This window comes from Mus caroli, unplaced genomic scaffold, assembly GCF_978045245.1.
Source record: "Mus caroli unplaced genomic scaffold, Mus_caroli_1 scaffold_8, whole genome shotgun sequence".
NCBI classification, from domain to species: domain Eukaryota; kingdom Metazoa; phylum Chordata; class Mammalia; order Rodentia; family Muridae; genus Mus; species Mus caroli.
In genome coordinates, this window is record NW_028227263.1 from 49,715,162 (window position 1) to 49,727,675 (window position 12,514).

General features: G+C 46.3%; 1 protein-coding gene across 2 annotated transcripts in view; it reads right to left on the reverse strand.

Annotated features, from left to right (window-relative positions):
• Tenm4 (teneurin transmembrane protein 4) overlaps positions 1-12,514 on the reverse strand; it is a 703,400-nt gene that overhangs the window by 195,588 nt on the left and 495,298 nt on the right. The window lies entirely within an intron of this gene.

Sequence of the window (12,514 nt, forward strand, 5' to 3'; positions counted from 1 at the left end):
TTTTAGATGACTCTTCGCCCTTTTCTTTTTTTTTTTTTTTTTTTTTTTGTTTTTTTGTTTTTCAAGACAAGGTTTCTCTGTGTATTTTGTAGATCAGGCTGGCCTCAAACTCACAGAGATCCACCTGCCTCTGCCTCCCAACTGTTTCAATTAGAGGCCTGTATTGCCACCATCACCCAACAATTTGACTATTTTTTAAGGCTTACTTCCAATATTGTCCCTTCCCTTGAGGCTTTTTCCAGGCAAATGGGACCTCTCCCCTGGCGCTTACCTGTTGCTTTGTACTTCTCCCCAGCACTGCCCTGATGGTGTACATTTGTGCTTCCTTTCCCTCTTCCCTGCCAGATTCATGCTCGGTGCAGTGGCATCATGGACAGAGCCAGGCCCCCAGCTCTGGCCTTTACTGGTTGGGCAACAGCAGGTTGGTCATGCGACCACACTGACCCGTGGTTACGCTCCCCTGCATCAATCAACATGGTCAAAACCTGTCCTCTGGCTTCTTGTACAGATTAAATTTCATGAGGGTTCTTTAAATTTTATTGAAAACAGTCATTATCACATTGCTTAGCGGTTAATGAAATGAAAGCACTCAGATATTCTAATGTGATACAGTCTATGTTTAGTACACAGATGGACAGAAAATTTTCCATGTGAAACTGTCAACAGGGTCTCAGACCCACACATTTAGGTGCCTGTGCAACACTGATGGACTCAGTAGTTCTTAAGCCTTAGAGGCTAGTTAGGAGATACTAGATGGCAAAGGAGACTCTGCAGTTGTCAGAAAAAGAAAATGGCATTTACTCCCAAATTTTCACTGAAGGCCTGTCCCCTCCTACCGTCTCCTCTTAACATTCTTGCTGCATGCACAGTTGTATGCAACTGTGTGCACTCATAAAGAGACACACACTGACTGAGACACACAGAACAGAGTAGCAGGGCCTCACTGCAGCCTCCCATGGAAGGTTTGACTGTAGCATCCTATGGAAATGTTATCCAATGGATGGATAACATTTGGGACGTGTGATAGCATGGGGACCAGGACACAATGAATGATCCTGGCATTTGTTCCCCTTTCCCTACTTCCCCGGAGGCTGTGAACAAAAGCTTCACTCTGATAAAGGGGCATCAAGATTTAGCCTCCTGCCATACACTAACAGGAAGACCTTTCTTCATTGGAGAAGGTGGTTTTGGTGATAACCTACAAGATCCTGCTAAGCTTGGGAAGCAACAGGATCAGAGTCCTCAGTGCTGCTGCTGAACTTGTGGTGGGTCAGTCTCATGGTCTCCCAACAGCTCCCAGCACTCCTGCCCACAGAACCCCGGTTTGCTCAATTCTGAAACACTGAGGTTATAAAGCATGCCTTCGAAACACCTTCCCTACGACACACAGACTCACTCTGGCTTGTTCCATAATAAATGTAGCTCTTCTCTTCTTCCAGGAAGTCCCCTCTATACACAGCTCAGGTGAGATGAGAGAGCCCAAGTCCTCCCACCCTCATCCAAGTCCAGACACCAGATGGAAGATGGCAGCCTGGGAAAAGAGCACCAGCCGTCTCCCTCCCTTAGCAAGGTAGGTAGGACTCATTTCCATCTGAAAATTGGAAGTGACGATAAACCAGCGCCTAGCTCGTGACTGGTTGGGATTGTTGAGAAGGACAAACGCAAAACCCACAAGCATCATTTGGAGCTGTACCTCCAGCCGTGTGGTCACGTGGTGTACTCACAGCTCCTGAGCACTGCTGCTGGCTGTCTCATCAGGTCCAACACTCTGAGGTATCTGGGAATGGCTTATGAGAAATCCCCACACAGGAAGGCAACTGTTCCTTGTGTACTGTGTACTCAGGAGTGAGGCATTGGGGCTGTCCTCAGAAGTGGACTCTATGGAGTTATGAGTCCTGTTTTCTAGACCCAACTCTCCAGACTACTGACTGTCACAGCTGAATGAGTGATTTAACCACTTTATTTCCACCTCAGCAAATGTCTTTGCTAACTATACTTGGGCAAGGAATGCTGTAGAAGGTGATCCCCTGACAGGCCTCTCACAAAGGCAAGGCTGATGATGCATTTGCCTAGTTGGCTTCTCCTCCACTGGAGCGGGCAACGGAATTCACCTGCAGTCACCTTGACTTTTATACCCAGAGTCCTTTGGTGCAAGAGATTGAGGCCCAGCAAGGTAAACACAGAAAAGGACACGTCAACACCCCCTCCACAAAATGCTGATGTTTCTATCGGCCATCCCCTGCCTCCCTCCAGAAATCCATTTATATCTTCTCTCTCAATGTCTCCCTTGATTAGCAAGCTCCACCTCTTCTGGGAGTTTTAGCTGAACTTCCTGACTGGAATGGATTAGTGTCTCCTGGGTGAGGGGGGTTGTCCCACAGAGATGAGGTTCAAAGTCTAGTACAAGAGCGTCAACAGCCACCCCCTGTTGCCAGGAGTGTCTAGCACATCTGGTTCTCTAGAACCCCTGGATGACTCAAGGCATTAAACAGCACATCCAGCTCTGTCGATCACAGCCCAGGAGGATGCAGTGAAGCGGATGGGTCAGTGCTACTCCTCACTGAGTGTGGGATGACCCACTTACTAATCCCAGGTTACCAAAAGCCAGAGACAGTCCCAGGGTATGGAACCTGGGAGGCTTAAGTTTCTGGACACCCAGCTGCAGGAGAGTGAGATCTGAATGCCCTCAAAGCCCTGGGGGGCCTTGGGCTAGACTAGACTTTTCACGGATGCTATCTCATCCATGGCTCAAAATACCTCTTAGATATCAACTGAAAAATTAGCAAAGAGAAAAGCTGGGAGATGACTCATCAAAGTGCTTGCTTGGAAGCACAAGTTTTTGGAGTTTGATTTCTAGAACTCACAACCCCCCCCCCAAAAAAAAACCCCAAAACAAAAACCAAACCAGACCAAACAAAACAAAACTCCAGGCAGCTACCTCTTGTCATTTCAGCACTGAGCAGATGGAGATGGGCAGCTCCAGCTTGCTGGGTACCAACCTAGTCTCTTTGATGAGTCCTAGACCAGTGAGAAATGCTATCTCAAAAAAAGATGGATGGTGCCTGAGGAAGAATAAGGTTGTCTTCTGGCCCCCATGTGCTCACATACCCATACATATGTGTGCATACCCCCTCAACACACACACACACACACACACACACACACACACACACACACACCACATGGGGGGAGAGAGAGAGAGAGAGAGAGAGAGGAAGGAAGGAAGGAAGGAAGGAAGGAAGGAAGGAAGGAAGGAAGGAAGGAAGGAAATCAATACTGACTTTAAAAGCAGGGTCCTGGGATGCAGGTCCAATGGACCAGAAGTCCACTTTGACTGGAAGACTGTATTGCTGTCCTTAGAAGGGAAGGCTGTATATGGCCTTCCTGTTTTACTGAGATGAGAAAACAGAGTGGAAGAAAAAGCACAGTGTGCTTACAACCACTGCTTCCCTCTCTCCCCCATTCTTCTCTGCTGCCTGCGTGAAGAGCAGCTGATCTCTCCTTCCAAGCCCTGTCCTAGACCCCAGCATCCTATGTGACACCCTGATAGGACTGACTTTACCATTACAGATGCCACAAAGTGAAAGAAAGGCCACCAGTGAGACCAGTCTCTCCCGTTTATGTGGACTTAAATTATGTGACCACACAGTAGCAACTCCAGAACAAAAACAAGACTGAAAGAAAAAATTCTTTCTAAGAACTCTAGAAATCTGTAAAACCACAGCTTTTCTGCATTCATTGGGGGGGGGGGGGTTGCAGGAGCATCCTGAGATGCAGCTATGGCTGCCTCCTGCTCACCATTCCCATGCTGCCTCTCCACGTGGCTTGATTGTCTGGGTTGCTGTTATTAAAAGTGAATGCACCCATAAACGTGAGTCTGTCTTCCTTGGGACATTTCCATACTCAGGAGCTGCATTGCCCATAGATTCAATGTGTCCTGCCTGCTATGGTGACAGACTGTCTTTGCTATTACAAGTAAGTACTATGTGCCAGCAAGTCACTTTATTCCCCCGAATAGCTTGCTAACTGCATCCGCAGGTCGGGAGAAAGAGGTTCATCAAGAGCAGGGTTTTTGCATAAAATTGCACAGTAACCAGGAACAGACTAAGGCATGGGTCCCGCAGGTCCCACAGAGCCACCTCTGGTCCTCACCTCTGGTCCCTCCCCCATCCCCATTTCCAGCAGGCATTTTTCACTCCCATGGGATCTAGACTTTGGGCCTTAGATGCATGAAAAGCTTTGGAACCTCTAGTCTTTCCTTCCTTGTCCCTCCCACCCCATGTGGTGTCTGCTGGTTCTAGCCTCAGTGTTTTTCCTTCTATCTTTCTGCCAAGAACCTGGCCGGACACATGCTGAACCTGGACATAAGAGGTTGTGTTGGCAGCCCAGCTTGATGGGAACCGTTTGTCTCTCCATGGTGCACGCAGCCCAGTGGTGGAGATGAATAGTCACCATTCAGTGTCACCGTGATTTAGATGTGACTGTGGACATGACCACAGGCTACAGGAAGACATATAACTAAGTTGCTGGCCTAGTGTGAGTGTCAAACTCTTCCTTGAATAATGACATTTAAGTAGAGATGTTTTTAATTTGAGTTTGTTGAGAAAATGTCTGGCTATGTAGCTCAGGCCGCTTTTAAACTCACTGTCTTACACCAGCCTCCTGGTTACTGGGATTATAGTAGTATACTATATATGTGAGATATACTATATGTATGTATGTGTATATGTATATGTTTATGTATTTGTATGGGTATGGATATGGATATATACTATACTACCATGTATATAGTATATGTCCATGCCTGGCTTGGGTGAAAGTCTTGAAAACAAAGAGAGAGTAAGAATAGGTGGCACATAGAACCCTCTAGAATGAAGATCTGCTATCTACTTTGGGTCTCAGAGTCCCCTGTGACCTACATTTTTCACTGATATCAGTGACCCAAGATTCACACAAATCTCCATGTTTACCAACAGTGAGGAAACTGGATACCCGAGTGGGGCCCCGGATTAGTCCTATCCTATAGCACTGACCTGTCTGTAACTGATTACCCAACAATCCCATTATGGAGACAGGAAGAAGGAAACAGCAGGGACATGAGAATATCATGAAAGTGACATATATACAACCAATGAGGACGGCAGTTGTTGTCATGGCAGGAATGTAATAGAGCTAGTGACCCTGACAAGGAAGGGAGTTGTGTGATGCTGGAGAACACATACATGAGAATGACCTGTGAGATAAAGAATATCAACCTGTGAAAAGACCCTGCTATCCGAAGGCGGTGGCTGCTGCACCTAAGGAAAGTCAGGCACAGCACACAGAAACTCCAAGAGACTCTCAGAGTCCCATCCTTAGAACTCATGTTTCAGAAAAGAAAAAAGAGAAAAAAAAATCCATTCACTGTACACACTTGTAATCCTAGCACTTGCGAACGTGGAAATGAGCAGGTCCCTGGAACTTCCGAGCTAGCCAGCCTGGCCTACTTGGGTGAAGTTCTGGCTGATGATAAACAGAAACCAAACCAAACCAAGTGACAGACAGACAGACAGACAGTGCCAGAGGAACTGCACCTCCATAGACGAGTCTCTGCTGCTCCAGGAGCTGGAGATACTGAAGCATAGCTTAGTGTTTTCTCAGCACTTCAACATTTAGAGATGGGGCATTATTTTAGGTAATTACTGATTTTAAAGCTGTAAATTAATGCCATCTTTACCATACTTTTCACAAATAGTGCCTGGACTGAGAAGGGAAGGGGAGCTTCCAGAGATCTGGGAGTGGGGAAGGGAGCTGACCATGAAGACAGGGGGACTTTTCTAGAAGGACAGAAATGTGCTGTGCTTGGCTCACATTGGTGGTGACAGGTCTCCTGCCTGTCAGAGCTCACAAAGTGGCAAAGTGTTCTAGGTGCTCATCAGATTGCAACAACTGCTTTAAGAAGCAAGGGCGTTGAGTCTGAGTGGGTGTGAGGATGAGGGAGACGTTTCTGGGTGGCAGTGGTATCTCTGTGCTAGTGTTAGGACCTGAGGTTAGTAGTCGCAGCTCTTGTGCATTGCTGTGGGAGAGAATCCTAAAAAAATGGGAGGCTGATTCTGTCCATCCACCCTGGAATTCTCTTCCACCTGCTGTATGTCCTATGAGGTTCCTCTATGTGGCTCCCTGGGGCTCTGTCTGCTGCTTGTGTTCCATCAACAAGAGACAGGAGGGATGAGAGAAAGTGAGATTAAGACATAAATCCCCATGCCTCCTGACCACCACCATCCTGCTGCCGAAGACCACACTTCCTAAGCAGCAGCCTGGCCTCCAGTCTCTGATAATCACCCACGCTTGGGGAAATATCAAGACCCAGTGACATTAGCTCACAGCCGTGCTGCTCCGTGACTCAAAGTCACTCTGTGACTTGCTTTTGCATCTAGCTTCTTTATTACATTATTCTCCAATTAAGAACAAATGAACAATCAAACACACAGATAAGCAAGCAAGCAGAACAACCTACTGCTTGGTAATTTTACTGCCAGGAAGATCACCCCCCAAACTGTTCTATTGTGGGGCAGCTCTGCAGGCTGCAAGACTTTCTTTCATGCTGAGCTGAAACATGTTGCATGAGTCATGATTTCAGCCAGTTTCTTGTTTGTTCATTTTTATTCCTGCCTTACAAGTAGGAAAGTGAGAGCTTAATGAAGGCTAGTCTCTGTGGAGGGATGACACAGACAAGACTGTGGTCTACAGGGTCTGGGCACTTAACCCTCCTCCTAGTCCAGATGCCAGAGTCATGTTCTACTACTGCCCACCTTTCTTCTTTGAGACTGAGTCTCTAACCAACCATGGAGGTAGGCTGATGGCCAGCAAGTCTCAGAGATCCCTCTGTCTCCTCCTCCCCACAGCACTAGGGCTACAGGCAAGTGTGCAACTATGCCAGGATTTTTCTGTGGATGTTGGGGATCCAAATTCCAATCCCCATGCTTATACCCAATGGACCATCTCCTAAGCTGCTCCTACCATTTTTTTTACGCCCCATGCCTGACTCTGTCCTCTGGAACTACACAGAGTGAGTGCTTGCTGTCTAAAACAGCGTTTTTGACTTGACAGTCTCTAAGCTTTCCTTTGGGGAGCTGGAAGATATTTGTCTGAGGTCAGCTGAAGAGAGTCTAACCCATAGATGTCTTGCTGTTTGCAACTCCCACAGAAGGGTGTGAAGCATCAATCCTAGAGAGAAAGGCTTCAGTGCAGGACCCTGTATCTTCATCACTTCTTCCTCCTTGTGAGAGAGCAGGCTCTGTGGAGGCCTCCCCTCCCTGTCCCCCACTCTTTGAGCTATAAAGTTAAGCCTATGGCTTCTGTCCAAAAGGCTTGATGGGAGTCTGAAGAGGAAGGAGGAAAAAAAATCATTTTTTCCTAGCTGCTCACTAATAACACCCAGGCCCCAAGTGTAGCAGGCCTGTGCTCATGAAACAAATGACATCTGAGACCGGAGGCTGCCAGATGTGGATAAGGAATAGAGGAGGAGCTATGATTACCCTAGCTTCCAAGCCTAATGCTTTTCCTAGTCTTCTCGTGTCCATCTTATTTGTACCCGAATCCCAGGAGGTGAAATGAACATTTCTGTTACCATGCTTTGGCCCATACCTTTCTATGTAGGCTACCCATAGCAGACTTAAGCGTTGTGTAAGGCCCTTAATTTCAATAAAGCCACTGTGAGCACAGCTACCTTGTGCTGGGCTCTGGACAAGATACATGGCCATGGAAAATGTGTATTGCAGCTCTTAGGATGAGATGTCTACTGTCCCTTCCTGTGGCATGGCTGCTTCACTGAAGGGCAGTTCATAGTCTGAATGAGGAATGTCTCCCAAAACTATTTTGAACACTTGATCCTCAGCTGGTGGCACTGTCTTGGGAGGCTACGGACCTTTAAGAGTTGGACCCTTGCTAAAGGAAGTGGGTCATTGGGAGTGGGGCTTGAGGGTACATAGCCTGATCCCACTTCCTGCTGCTCACTGTCTGCTTTCTGACTATGTCGAAGATGTAACCATCTGCCCCATGTTTTTGTCGTTATGCTTTCTGTGCCATGATGAACTGTATCCCTTCTTAAATTATGAGCCGGGATCGACTCTTCCCTCCTCAATTGCTATCGTCAGGTATTCTGCCATAGCGATGAGAAGAGCAACTAACAAATAGTAAGGTGTCAGATCTTTAGGAGCCACATTCTCTGCAAATGACTCTCATCGCCCAAGTGCAGCTCTACCAACACTTTCCAACATTTTCTGGTACAATTCCTCTAGGCAAGGGATTGTTCACTGGAAAGAGCTGAATGGGATCATCTATATCCATCAAACCTCAGGCTGAGATAATTGACGTTCAAGGAGCTGTAATGGCATTCTTCCAAGGCCACCAGCAAGCAATGTCTCCTTGACCATTGTGCTTCTTAGCCTAGCTGCAGCAACTCTATTACTCATTCTAGTATGCAGAGGTAGAAACAAGACTCAATGGCTTATACTACCAGGGAGCACTATGCTTGCATAGAGACATTACAGTGAACTCACCCCACCCTTTAGGGTGGGCTTAGACTTGGTATAGAAGAGCCAGAAGCATCCTACGGTGCTCTGGGGGCTTTCATTTAAATGGAAAGCCTTTCTCCATCCCTATTTCCCAGGCTCTCTGGCCAGATAGGTGCTTGAAGCATCCTCAAGATCGCAATCTGCAGCTCATCTACTGCCTTTTACACCGTGTTCGGAAGTGAAAGAAGCTGTCAGCTTCGCGTAGATACAGTTAACTGTCAGTGAAGCAAAATTAACTTTTGTCCTACTTGGAGAAAAGACACGGGGTGGGGACATTTTAGATGACGGTTCCCTTTTGTGGCTGCTCTCCTGGAAAAGCTAGACATCCCTACAAATGTGCTCTGACATGCGCCCTGTTTGCTTTCTCAGCTGTTCTAGTGACTAATGCAGGCTGGGAAGCTGGCAGGTTGCAGCAAGATAAGATTGGACCAGGTTTTCTCTCAAAAGATAAAGCTGTAGATACTCTCTGCCTTGGGGTCACAACAGAAGTATTAACAATCTGCAACTTCCATTGGGTGTCCACTCTGTGATAGGCGTGCGTGTGTGAGCATGTATGCATGAGTGAGTACATGTGTGTGTGTGTGTGTGTGTGTGTGTGCGTGCTCGCGAGTAGGGCAGGGTAGGTACCCTGTATAAACTTTTTTCCTTGAATTTCATGACAACTCTGTGATACAACCACTTGGGCCTCCATTTTACAAACATAGAAACTAAAGAGGCAAAACTTGTAGGTGAGGAGCTGAGGTCTTAAAGCTACAGGTCTAATTTCAGAAGCCAGGCTCTTAAGGGCCATTTGTCACTCATGGCTACCTCTTCTGTGAGATGGGCTAATCATGGCATCTGTGCCCACTATAAGAACAATACAGAAATGGGAAGCTAGGTTCCCAAGAGGTTAAGAACCATAGCCAACCTTACCCTGTGAATAAAGATCATAGGTGGGACCTAAAGGAGGCATCACACCTAGAGGCACACATGCTCTTAGAGATCTCAAGTCTTGGATGAATGGTGGCTAGGTCATTTACTACCAGTGGGACCCTGGAAAGTTGTCATGAGCTTTAGATTCTCCATGAACAAAAACCAACACTGATTCCATAGAATCATTATGAAGGTTCAGAGAGAAGCAGCACTGGGTTTGGCCCAATGCCAGGACCACGTTTAAAGTTTGGTGTTTTGTTTTGTTTTTGTTTTTGTTTTTCTGATACAACAGAATATCAAGATTGGAAAGCTACAGCATGAGCTGGAAAGAGTCAAAGTATTTTTCAAAAGTGTCAGAATACCTGTGGTTGGGTGACTTACATGCCTAATGTGACATCATGGGACAGTTAAGTGAGTCACTTAAGCTTCGTGGGCCCCAGAATCATCTGCAAATGGAGTCCTAACCTACTGGAGTTAGGCGATTTTGATGGAAAAATATAAGTGAGGTGTTTAGGGTAAAAGGGGGCACGAGGAAGACTCGGCACTAACAGCAAGTGATGTTGGGAATGACAGACAGTGGGCACTGACATTTTTCTACACTACATGTATATTTGTTCTACTCAAAATGTTCTAAGAATAATCATGATGCTATGAGAATAAAGCATCGTCTACACAGCATCAGCTGCTTGCGTCTCCATGTTGCTCTGCAAGCAGACTTCTCTAGAAAAGGAAAGGTAAGGTAACCAATGGAGACCAGTGAGGATCTAAAAACCGTAACAAGAGGGGTCAAGTAGGGTGAGCACATCCTCGTGGCTGCCTGTCTCTGCATGGTTACCTGTCTAAAGTAAACAGCAAGAGAGCTACACTTCCCTCTTTGAAGACGTCACATGACCCCGACAAGGTCTTCCCTGGGGCGTGGAGACTCTGCCTTAGCCACATAAGGCGTTCTGAGGAAAGTAGGAGCAGATGGCCCAAAGGCAAGTCTCCATGGAGTCTTAACTCCAATTTCTCTATTTTCCCATGAAAATACCAGTAAATATGTCTGAAACGTAAAGGTCACTGGCTGCTCGTTTCTCAGCACAGTTCCCACCTCAGAGGCTGAATGTCAAATAGATCTGTCAGAATCACCACCCAGATATGGCTGCCCTGAGCAGGTATTAGCAGAAGCAACGTGTCTTCCTGCCCTTTGCATCTGTCTCCCCCTCTGCTGGCAAGGTGATGCAATTCTTATCTGGAATTTGATAGGCTGTAGAAAATAATTACAAATGAAAAGGTTATTCATAATTTTTAAATGAGTTAATTAGTAAACCCAGTCAGACTCACTCATTACTGTAATTAATAATTGATTATACTTGAAATTAAACACAATTTTTCATCAAAAATCTAATTAAATATCTGTGCTTTTTTTGCCTGTTGATTAGATCAGTTGGTCTGCTGGAAAAGAGTCTTTGTTAAGGATATTTGTGCTTGGCTGAAACAATTAATTTGATTTTTAATAATTGATAGTTCCTTACAAGTTAGTCATCATGGTCTGTAATTATGGCCAAGCAAGATGGCCCGGCACGCATGCCCATTCCAGCCCTTATCAGCTGGAAGAGACCGGGTACCAGGGTTGCCATGTCCAGCCCTTGAAGAAAAGGGTGGCTGGTCCCCATACCTACAGTGCATTCACCTGCCGTGCTTAGCTCCAGCCTCGTAGGCACCCTTGTGGGAAACCATCAGGGAGCTGTTAGGGGGTCACCAGTTGCCGTGTGGGGGAGCTGAGAGTAAAGTTTAGGGCTGTCTGGTGCTGAGGTTCTTCCCAAGCTCTTGCTAGGTCTGTCCACATGACAAGCAGAATGCCTAGGCTTGCCTCTTTGGTATCTTTCTAGGTGTGGTTGCTATAGTCCAGCCTTCTGCTTCTTATCAGAAGCATCCATTTACTCTTAGCCAGGGCACTGCTATTAGTGGACTGACTTCCTCTAATTGGAGTCATAAATTCTCCTAACGTTATCTTACATCCACCTCCTTTCTTGCCACGCCCATACTGTCATTATTTTAGTTGAAGCCATCAGATTTTCCTACATTGTCATTAGTTAAGTTGAAGCCATCAGATTTTCCTGACCAGTTCTTTGTAACCACTTTCTAATGGCTCTGGCATCACTGTGGCTTACAACCTAGCTGTGGCCTACAAATATTGATAGGTAGCTCTTCAATGGTTCTTTGATTGTCCATACAGTAAGGTGTCCTTCCTGTTTGCTCCAAGGTGATCATGAGAGATCTTACAGTTCACATCATCCCCTGAACCCCATCTGTGTCCAAAACATATTTCCATTGCCCAAAGAAGTCATGGCACATGTTCTGTTAATCACTCATGATAGCAGGCAATACCTCTTAAGACAGGCTGCCTTTGCATCCCTGGTGATAGCTTGCTAGAGGGTTCTTCTTGGCAGAGGGAAGTATTCTGTCTTTCTTTGGCCTCTGCTGGTCAGCTCTATTTTTATTTACTAGTTTATACTGAAAACAATCCTATTTGATTCCAGAACTCTCTCTGAACTCCTTAACCTAGATTCATGGCTTTCTCAGGCTTCCATGACCTACCGTCAGCTCACCAAGAGCTAAAACAAACCCACTTTAGATGCCTTATTTTTTTTAAGAGGCTTATTATCCCAGAGGTCAGAGAATCCTCACTGAGTCCACAGCTCCTCAGATTAATCTCTGTCCCAGGAGAAGACCAAAGAGAGGAATCAGAAGTGGGAAACCAGATTTTGCTAGAAATGTGTCCAAAGAATGCCAAATAGAATCCACTCTGCTGGCCAGGACTACAAGTCACAGGACTGAGGTCTTTCTTAGGTACCCTGGGGTTAGGTAGAAAATTCCCAGGCAGTGTGGCTCTGGCCTTTGCTTCTCCCTCAGCCAGCTCTCCACTAACTGGGACCTGCAGCTTCTCATGCAGAATTTCCTTGGCTTCAGACGTGGTTTCATAATCATGGAAGTTTCTGGCAGTTTCTATAACCACCCTGCCTAACACTCACCTGGAGCTTTCCTGGTTGTTTCTTTTTCCCCAT